Raw genomic sequence first — 7,499 nt, forward strand, 5'->3', positions numbered from 1 at the left:
CCCAAATAGATATTCTAGCCACCGGGCACATGCACAGGTTGGTAATGTTAATTATAATATTACCAAAATATTTTGGAAAACACAACAGATGGAGTTTATTTTGCATAGTGTTCCAGAAATCTGTGGTTCAATGCCTTACTGACAAACTTATTTTCAGTGTTTCTGTTATCAGCCAACTGACATACATTGGTGTGTAGTACAACATAATGAGTAATCAGCAAACTGCTGTATTAACAGCAAAAGCTACAGTTCTCTAAAATTCAGAGTTTCTGTATTTTTATCATTTTGTTGTGCTAAAAAGATATGGGAAGAAGAGAACTAGCACATCTCTCCCCTAGTGTGCATTCTGAGGAGTAATGCAGTATTCATTATTCTTTTTTCGATGCAATGGCCTATTTCCTTGTGTTCACATTAGTAAGTTTGGCTCATTTGTATAATGATTTATCACAGGTAGCCAAGTTCACATTGCCTTTTAAGAGATCTTCATTTCTCCTGCACAGAGAAAAGTGTATAAAAACCGTGTAATACAAAACAGCTGACCAAAAAATGTTCAAAATTGTCAAAATATCTCAAGTACTGAGAATACCTTCACATCCAGTGCAGGTGACATTTGCTTCCAGCTAATGGTGCTTGAATCCAATATTATTTTATCCCCGTTTTCACAGGAAAAATACGCCTAATTTGAGTGTATCTTTTGATCATTTATTTATCTAGGTATAGTTTTCTAAAAGCTTCCTGGCAGGGTTACTCTGTAGATTTGGTAGAGGAACATGTAGCACATAAGACTCTACACTGAATGTGGCAGACAGACAAACAGAGAGCAGGTGCTGGCTCATCTTTTACAAACAGCCACTGTGACACCTAGTGGCGATTAGTTATTCTCTTGAGGTCTGCTATCACTGTGCAGCAGATGCTGTATTATTTCTGATCAGACCATCAGACTGCACCAGAGATAAACTATAAATCATCCTCAGCAATATAACATCAGTGTGTACACAGTGTGCACTGATATTTGCAAGCTAGTATTTTTGTTCATCGATACACGTCAAGTTGGATGGAGAACAGATTCATTTTGTGTCAGTTTGGAAATGTCACTTGGACATTTGTTTAGTTATTAAAAAACCCCAAAAGGATCACTTGCAACAAATTGGTGGTCATATCTGTTTGCACGGTTGCAAATAAAGAGGAAAGCCCCAACATCAAAATTCAACTAAAATACCTGGAAAGATTTTTTTACTCCCAGATGAACAGAATTTCAGTAACAATTCACAGAATGACACATATGACAATGATCTTTATTTTTTAAGAAGAACGAACTGAAACACATAGAAAGTGAACATTTGTCTTCTTATATCATTGTGTGTAACTGTGTGTGAATTATGTAAAGATATACTGACTGTAGACACAGAAATGTACTCGGAACCATGTAAGTGTTGCTTAACACTTCAACAGGTGCTGACAATGTATATTTTTTAAATCTTAAGGTTAAGTTCAATATTAAAATCACAGTATTTATTTATCAGATAGCAATTATTTCATCATATAATTAAATACCAAAGATTTATTTGAAATGGTCTTTTTTCCAAAATGACCTTTCAAAGGGCTATGTCAACACATGCCTGAAAAACAAAAACAAAACAAAAATAATATAATTGAATTAATTATGACATTTATTTCTTCAAAACGTCCACCGTGTCCAAATACATTTCAATAAAGAATAATGTGAAGTCGTAAAAAAATAAATATACAGTATATGGATTTACCCAGTGGTTTTACGTATAATGTGTTATGTGGAACATAATAATCACAGGCTGAATTTAAATCAATATACCCCATAAGGATTTATAATAATCTGTTTTTTTCTTAATTGCAGTTTTATGTTTCGTTCTAGTGAGCTTTGATCCAAGGATAAATTCTTTCAGAATAAGACAGTACACTTTGCTATTAGGTGAAATGACTAATGATGTACACTGTTTAGCTTTAAATGCATGTATAAAAAATTTTTTAAACCAGGTGCATGAATCTAAATACAAATTATATATTTATTTCTTTTTCTTACATAGCAAAAAAAAAAGGTACATCTTTCAGGATGTGCTGAGGTATCTTTCGACGTGTTCTGTCGCTGTGATGAGGCGGAGATGAAAACGCCGTGTTCCTGTAGTATTCGCACTGTGTGTAATTCAGCTCGCGCGCAGCTCTGTGGTGAAAATATTCTGTTTGGTCTGAAGACATTACCACAGACCCTCACAGTCTGCCTGATAGTCTGTCCTCACGTTCTGATTTAAACCAGTTTACCAATTCCATTATGCTAAGCCCGAACACTGGTTGGGAAATGATGAACGATTATGTGAAACACATAATCTCCCTGCTGCACCATCATTGCAATATGACAGCCAAATTTCATTCATCCTATCCAATTTCTTCCTTATTTAAGGAAAGAAAATTACTGGTCCCAGTAATCAGATATGTAGTGAGGCTGTGTGCAGGAGTTAAGCCCACTCCCATTAGGCTTTCTGCCTTCTAGCTCTGGCTGTAGTCAAATACACGAACACACAGACACACACATACAAAAAGACAGATACACATGTTCCACATGTCTGACCCTCCTCAGTTCTCACATCCCCTTTTCACCCATTTCAAGGACTATTATTTGGCCTTGATATATTCTCTACAACATCATCCGTTAGCGATGCCAGTTTGAAACACAGTGGCCCTTAAGTGGTTTAGAGAGCTGCAGACAGGCAGTTCTCTCACACACACACACACATGCACGCACACACACACACATCTCCTCCTCTCTTTTCTCTCTTCTGAAAGAGGCATGTACAAATGTTCATTTTCCAAACAACATCATCATTTTAGAAATTGGGCTAAATTAGATAAGAATGCAATTTTGTCTCTTTTGCCAATGATTATCCTTTGACAAAAATCTAATGTATTGACAAGATATTATTGGGGACCAATATTTGCTCCCTTCTGTCTATGTTTCTCTTTCTGTATCTGTGGAGCCAAATCACCAACGAGCTGCCACATTAAACACCGTGTCATTTATTGCTAATAGACTCTGGATATCATAAGCCCTCAGTGAGCGACAGTGTCATAAACAGAGGGACGAGTGTTGAGCCTATGGCTGTTTGTTCTCCTCCACACATGTCCAATTTCGCTTTCCAATTGGGAATGCATTATAGGTGTAATTGAAAATTAGCAGTACATCTTTTTTTTTCTTCTTTTTTTGAGGGGTAATTTATCAGGCCTCATTGTTCCTGTGTGACACCTCCAGGGCCTGTTTCTAACAAGGAGCCTGGAGCACCGGGAGGCTTTCTGCTTGCCCGGGCCCCACAGCGCTCTCTGTGCTTTGTCACTAATTGTGGCCTCCTCTCCACTGAATTGTGATTCGGCTAAAAGAGCTTGTTGGCTCGATGCAATGAAGCTGCCGGTGATGCTCTCACCATTATCAAAGATACTCTTGATCTTTTCAAAAGCAGGAAATAGATTTTTTTCACTCCCCCCCCCCCCGTTCAATCACACAGAGGGTTGGAAGAGAAGGGGGGAGAAAAAGTAATTTGCAATGCGTCCATTAGTTCTTCATTAAAGCAAGATTAAATTGCACCTCAAATCACATCTGCCTTTTCTAGAGTAAAGGGTGACAGTTTTAGGGCCAAAACTAATTACTAGTGCCAATGAATGAGAGAGGAAAACAGGGCTGTTTTTACATGAGATAGTGTGGCCTGTCATTATATTCAGACTAATTCCACTCTGCCTGCTCTCTTAATGAGACCAGAACGTCCTCACATCTCTCTCTCTCTCCCCCTCGCTCTCTTTCTCTGTATCTGCGCTCGCTCCAAATGTATAATTTTGATAGCACTTGGAGTTTGCATTAATTAATTTTTCTGCGAGACCTGCTACAAGTGCCAAATCTGTGATGCTCTGAATTATCATTTAGAGAGAAATGGAAGACAGACAGATGCGGACGGAGAGACGGGCACAGAAGAAGACAGTTAACTGAAAACAGCGAGGAAGAATCAAAGCGAGACAAATACTAACTTTATTCATCTGCCATTGACGACATGTCAGGCTTGATCAGACAGCTGATGTATGGTTTTGTTTTAAAATGCACACTTTGTGGAGGACAGGGAACCTATAGAGCGAGGAGCAAAATTACAGCTACCTTATGGTTTTGATGATTCACTGTAAAGTCAAACTGCAGCCACAGGAATTCTTCCTGTGCCTTGTTGTAAGATTGCACTTTTTCACTGGTAATTTGTTATAGTTTGATAGCATTGTATGAATAGAAATGCATCGTAGCTTCAGTGATGGGCATACATCGCGTCCAGTTTGACAAATTTACGATTCTGACATTGTAAAACTGGCTGCAGGGTTTTGCTACTTAAATAATATGAATTGCTATGAATTGAAGTCCCTTGTAGTTTTGTGCTAGGCATAATCAGTTTCATTAATAGTCTTTTATGAACAGGAAGTTCATAGGAACTTCCTCTGCACTCTTCATTTCTGCACATCTTAACTGATGGAAGGAACCCCCCCCAAATGTATCCTTTTCCCAACTCCTCAGCACCTTTTTTCCACTCTGGCTTCCCCCCACCTCCGCTCAGATCGACAGACGCTCCTCTCCGGTGTTGGAGGTTGAGGGTGGTTAGATTAGTCTAAGAGCTGAGAGCAGTCAAGTCTCACAAACAGGATTTAGCATGTTGTCTCATAGTGGCAGCTCTGCCACTGGATCACATGGTTCTGATGAGCCCCGGGGCATAACATGCTTATGGCAGATACACTGCGATTTACAGAGACAGGAGAAGTGCAGAGTACACCAACTTAACATGTGTGCATTTGTTAGCGGTGCACAAAGTTGAGATGTTGGCATCTTTAAATGAGTCAACAATGTTGTGAGGCTTTACCCCTGCGCTGTGTATAAATCTCTTAATGCACCTTACAGGCTTTTCAGAGTTGCCAGCTGATTAGCCCTCTCAAGACGATTTTTGCCATCCTTAAATTTTTTTTTTTTTTTACATACAGTGCATTTTTCACCCCTCGCGAGGTATCAAACCTCCTTTCCTTGCAAAAAAAAATATATGCACTAGCACTAATTTTTTTAAGCAGAGGAATCACCCCACTGGTTTCTGCTGAAGCGAGATTTGGCTGCAGAGACCGCGTTGGTTCCAGAAATTCAAACCTCATACCATTCCAGGCTGGGCTTATCCTAAGCTTGTTAGTATGTGCGATGCCGGGACCGATAGGGACCTCTACATTACCATAACGCTGCTGAATTAACTATGATCTTCCACTGCACCGGGAGGAAAACTGGCCTACAGAAGTTTTGCAATATGCTGTGCAGGATATTATGATAACATGCAATAATAAATGTTTATAATCTACTTAGTGGAAGACCAGGGTTCAAATATGTTTCTATATTAAGCTTATTAATGCTCCTCACAGATTTCCTGTTCCACTATCAGAATGGCAGAGTGAAATATGCACAGTTAACCAGAAATGGGAAAATAAAAGGTCCCCCTGAGTGGTGATTAATCAAAGTGGAGGTTGTGCATTAATTTGTCACACGGCCGAGAGAAATGCCATTCTTAAAATGTAGCTTATGGTGCTACATTCGCAAACATTAGGTGTATCTTAAGGGTTGTCTCTGAGAATTTAGGGCCTTGTGGGAGCTAATATTCTCAATTGTTTTGGATGTTATTTGGAGAAATGAAAAATTGCTAAAAAGTTGATGTATATTTGCTAGGAAGGTTATACCTAATGGTTCCTACTCAGCTTTGAACCTATGTGGTCAGATGATTTCCTGTTCTCAGATGTCCTATGTAATCTAAAATAGAAAGCTATGGCGAATCAGGAAATAGTTCATGGTTAGTGACTCTTGTTTAGAATTGATTTAGAAGCGACGTCCAGCTTGGGCCATGCCAGCTTCTTCCCTTTCATTTCTACTTTTTTGGGTTAGCTACGCTAAGCTAAGTTCACATTTCACTGGAAGGTTGGCATCAACTTTCTCATCCAGTTCCCAGTAAGAAAGCAAATAAACACTTAGCATAATGTCTAATTAAAAGTTCTAGGATTAGACGATGTAGCCGTAGCTGCTTTAACAAGACTCTTTACCTCACAAATTAATAATCAATCCCTGCGGCAGCTCATAGCCCTCCCTGACCCTGCTCCTTTAATCTGCTGGTGAATGTTTCTGCAGAAAATACCATAAGGCCCGTACACGTTTGAGACGCATTAGTCGATACACTCCTAAAGTATCCTTATTATACTGCTCGTCTTATTTTGATAAACAGTAATTTGATGTCATGGAGGACAGTAAGGATTGAATGGGACTTGTCTGTCTATTTGCCTCTCTGCCATTCACACCACTTCTCTCATGGGTTAAGACTCCCCTCTCTCCCTCTCGCTCCCTTTCTCTGTGTTGACACATATACATATCACACACCGGGATTAGTATGACGGTGACTGTAACAAACCTCTCTTTTGAAAAAAAAAAAAAAAGAAAGAAAGAAAGAAAAAAGGGGGAGAAAGCGCCCTATTCTATAGTGGAGGTGCCCAGCCAGAAAATAGCATACTTAGACAACAATGGCGTGGTAAGTACCTTAGCAAGGATCAGCGCTGGCAGAGTGAAACACATTACAAAACAATGGCTGACTGCCTGCCTGCTTGGCTGCTTGGCTGGCTGTCAGGAGGAGCCCTGGAAGCTGCCATGAGCTGCCATGCTGTTATTTGTCAGGGGGGGGAAAGAGAAAAGGAGACAGAGACACACATCATCATCTCGCTACTCATCGCCGTAAACACTGGTGTGAATGACTGGTCACAGAGAGTATAATCCCGCCTGCAGACGCGTCTCCCATGATCCCCCTCGGCAAAGTGGGCGCGTGATGTTGTTCCTCTACATGACAACAGCATGGGATGCTGAGGTAACAGGAAGGGTGATTGAAGAGGGCTCAGTTATAAATGCGCTTTGATCTGAAGTTTCATGTTTGTTTTTTTATTTTTTAGATATTGATTTGATTGATTTACAAAGTCTTTGATGGAACATGAAACTGAAACATGAAGTTTGATGCTTAAAATTACAAAATTAAAGCATAGAAAATAATAATAATCAATTGACCGTTTAAGTTGTTTTGATCATCAATCGTCTGTTTCCTGCATCATAAATGTTTGGTAAGCTTAACGATTGGGCAGAATCTGTCAATCTGAACATGTTGACTCATTGACAAAGCCCTCATTGCATCTGAAGGGTAGCACGTTAAATTTAGATAAACTAGAAATAGCTCTGGATGTGGTGCAAAAAAAAAAAAAAACAAAGAAAAAGAAGATCAATAATGCAAACAGATGAAGAAAAACCAATGCTAATTTTAAATAAATGACAAATAATCCTGCTGCTGAATTATGCTTAAAGCACCCTGAGAATATACAGCAATTATTAACCTTCATATCATGCGTTCAGAATTACACATTTACATTCCAATATTTTGATAGGATCTAAA

This window comes from Maylandia zebra, linkage group LG17, assembly GCF_041146795.1.
Source record: "Maylandia zebra isolate NMK-2024a linkage group LG17, Mzebra_GT3a, whole genome shotgun sequence".
NCBI classification, from domain to species: domain Eukaryota; kingdom Metazoa; phylum Chordata; class Actinopteri; order Cichliformes; family Cichlidae; genus Maylandia; species Maylandia zebra.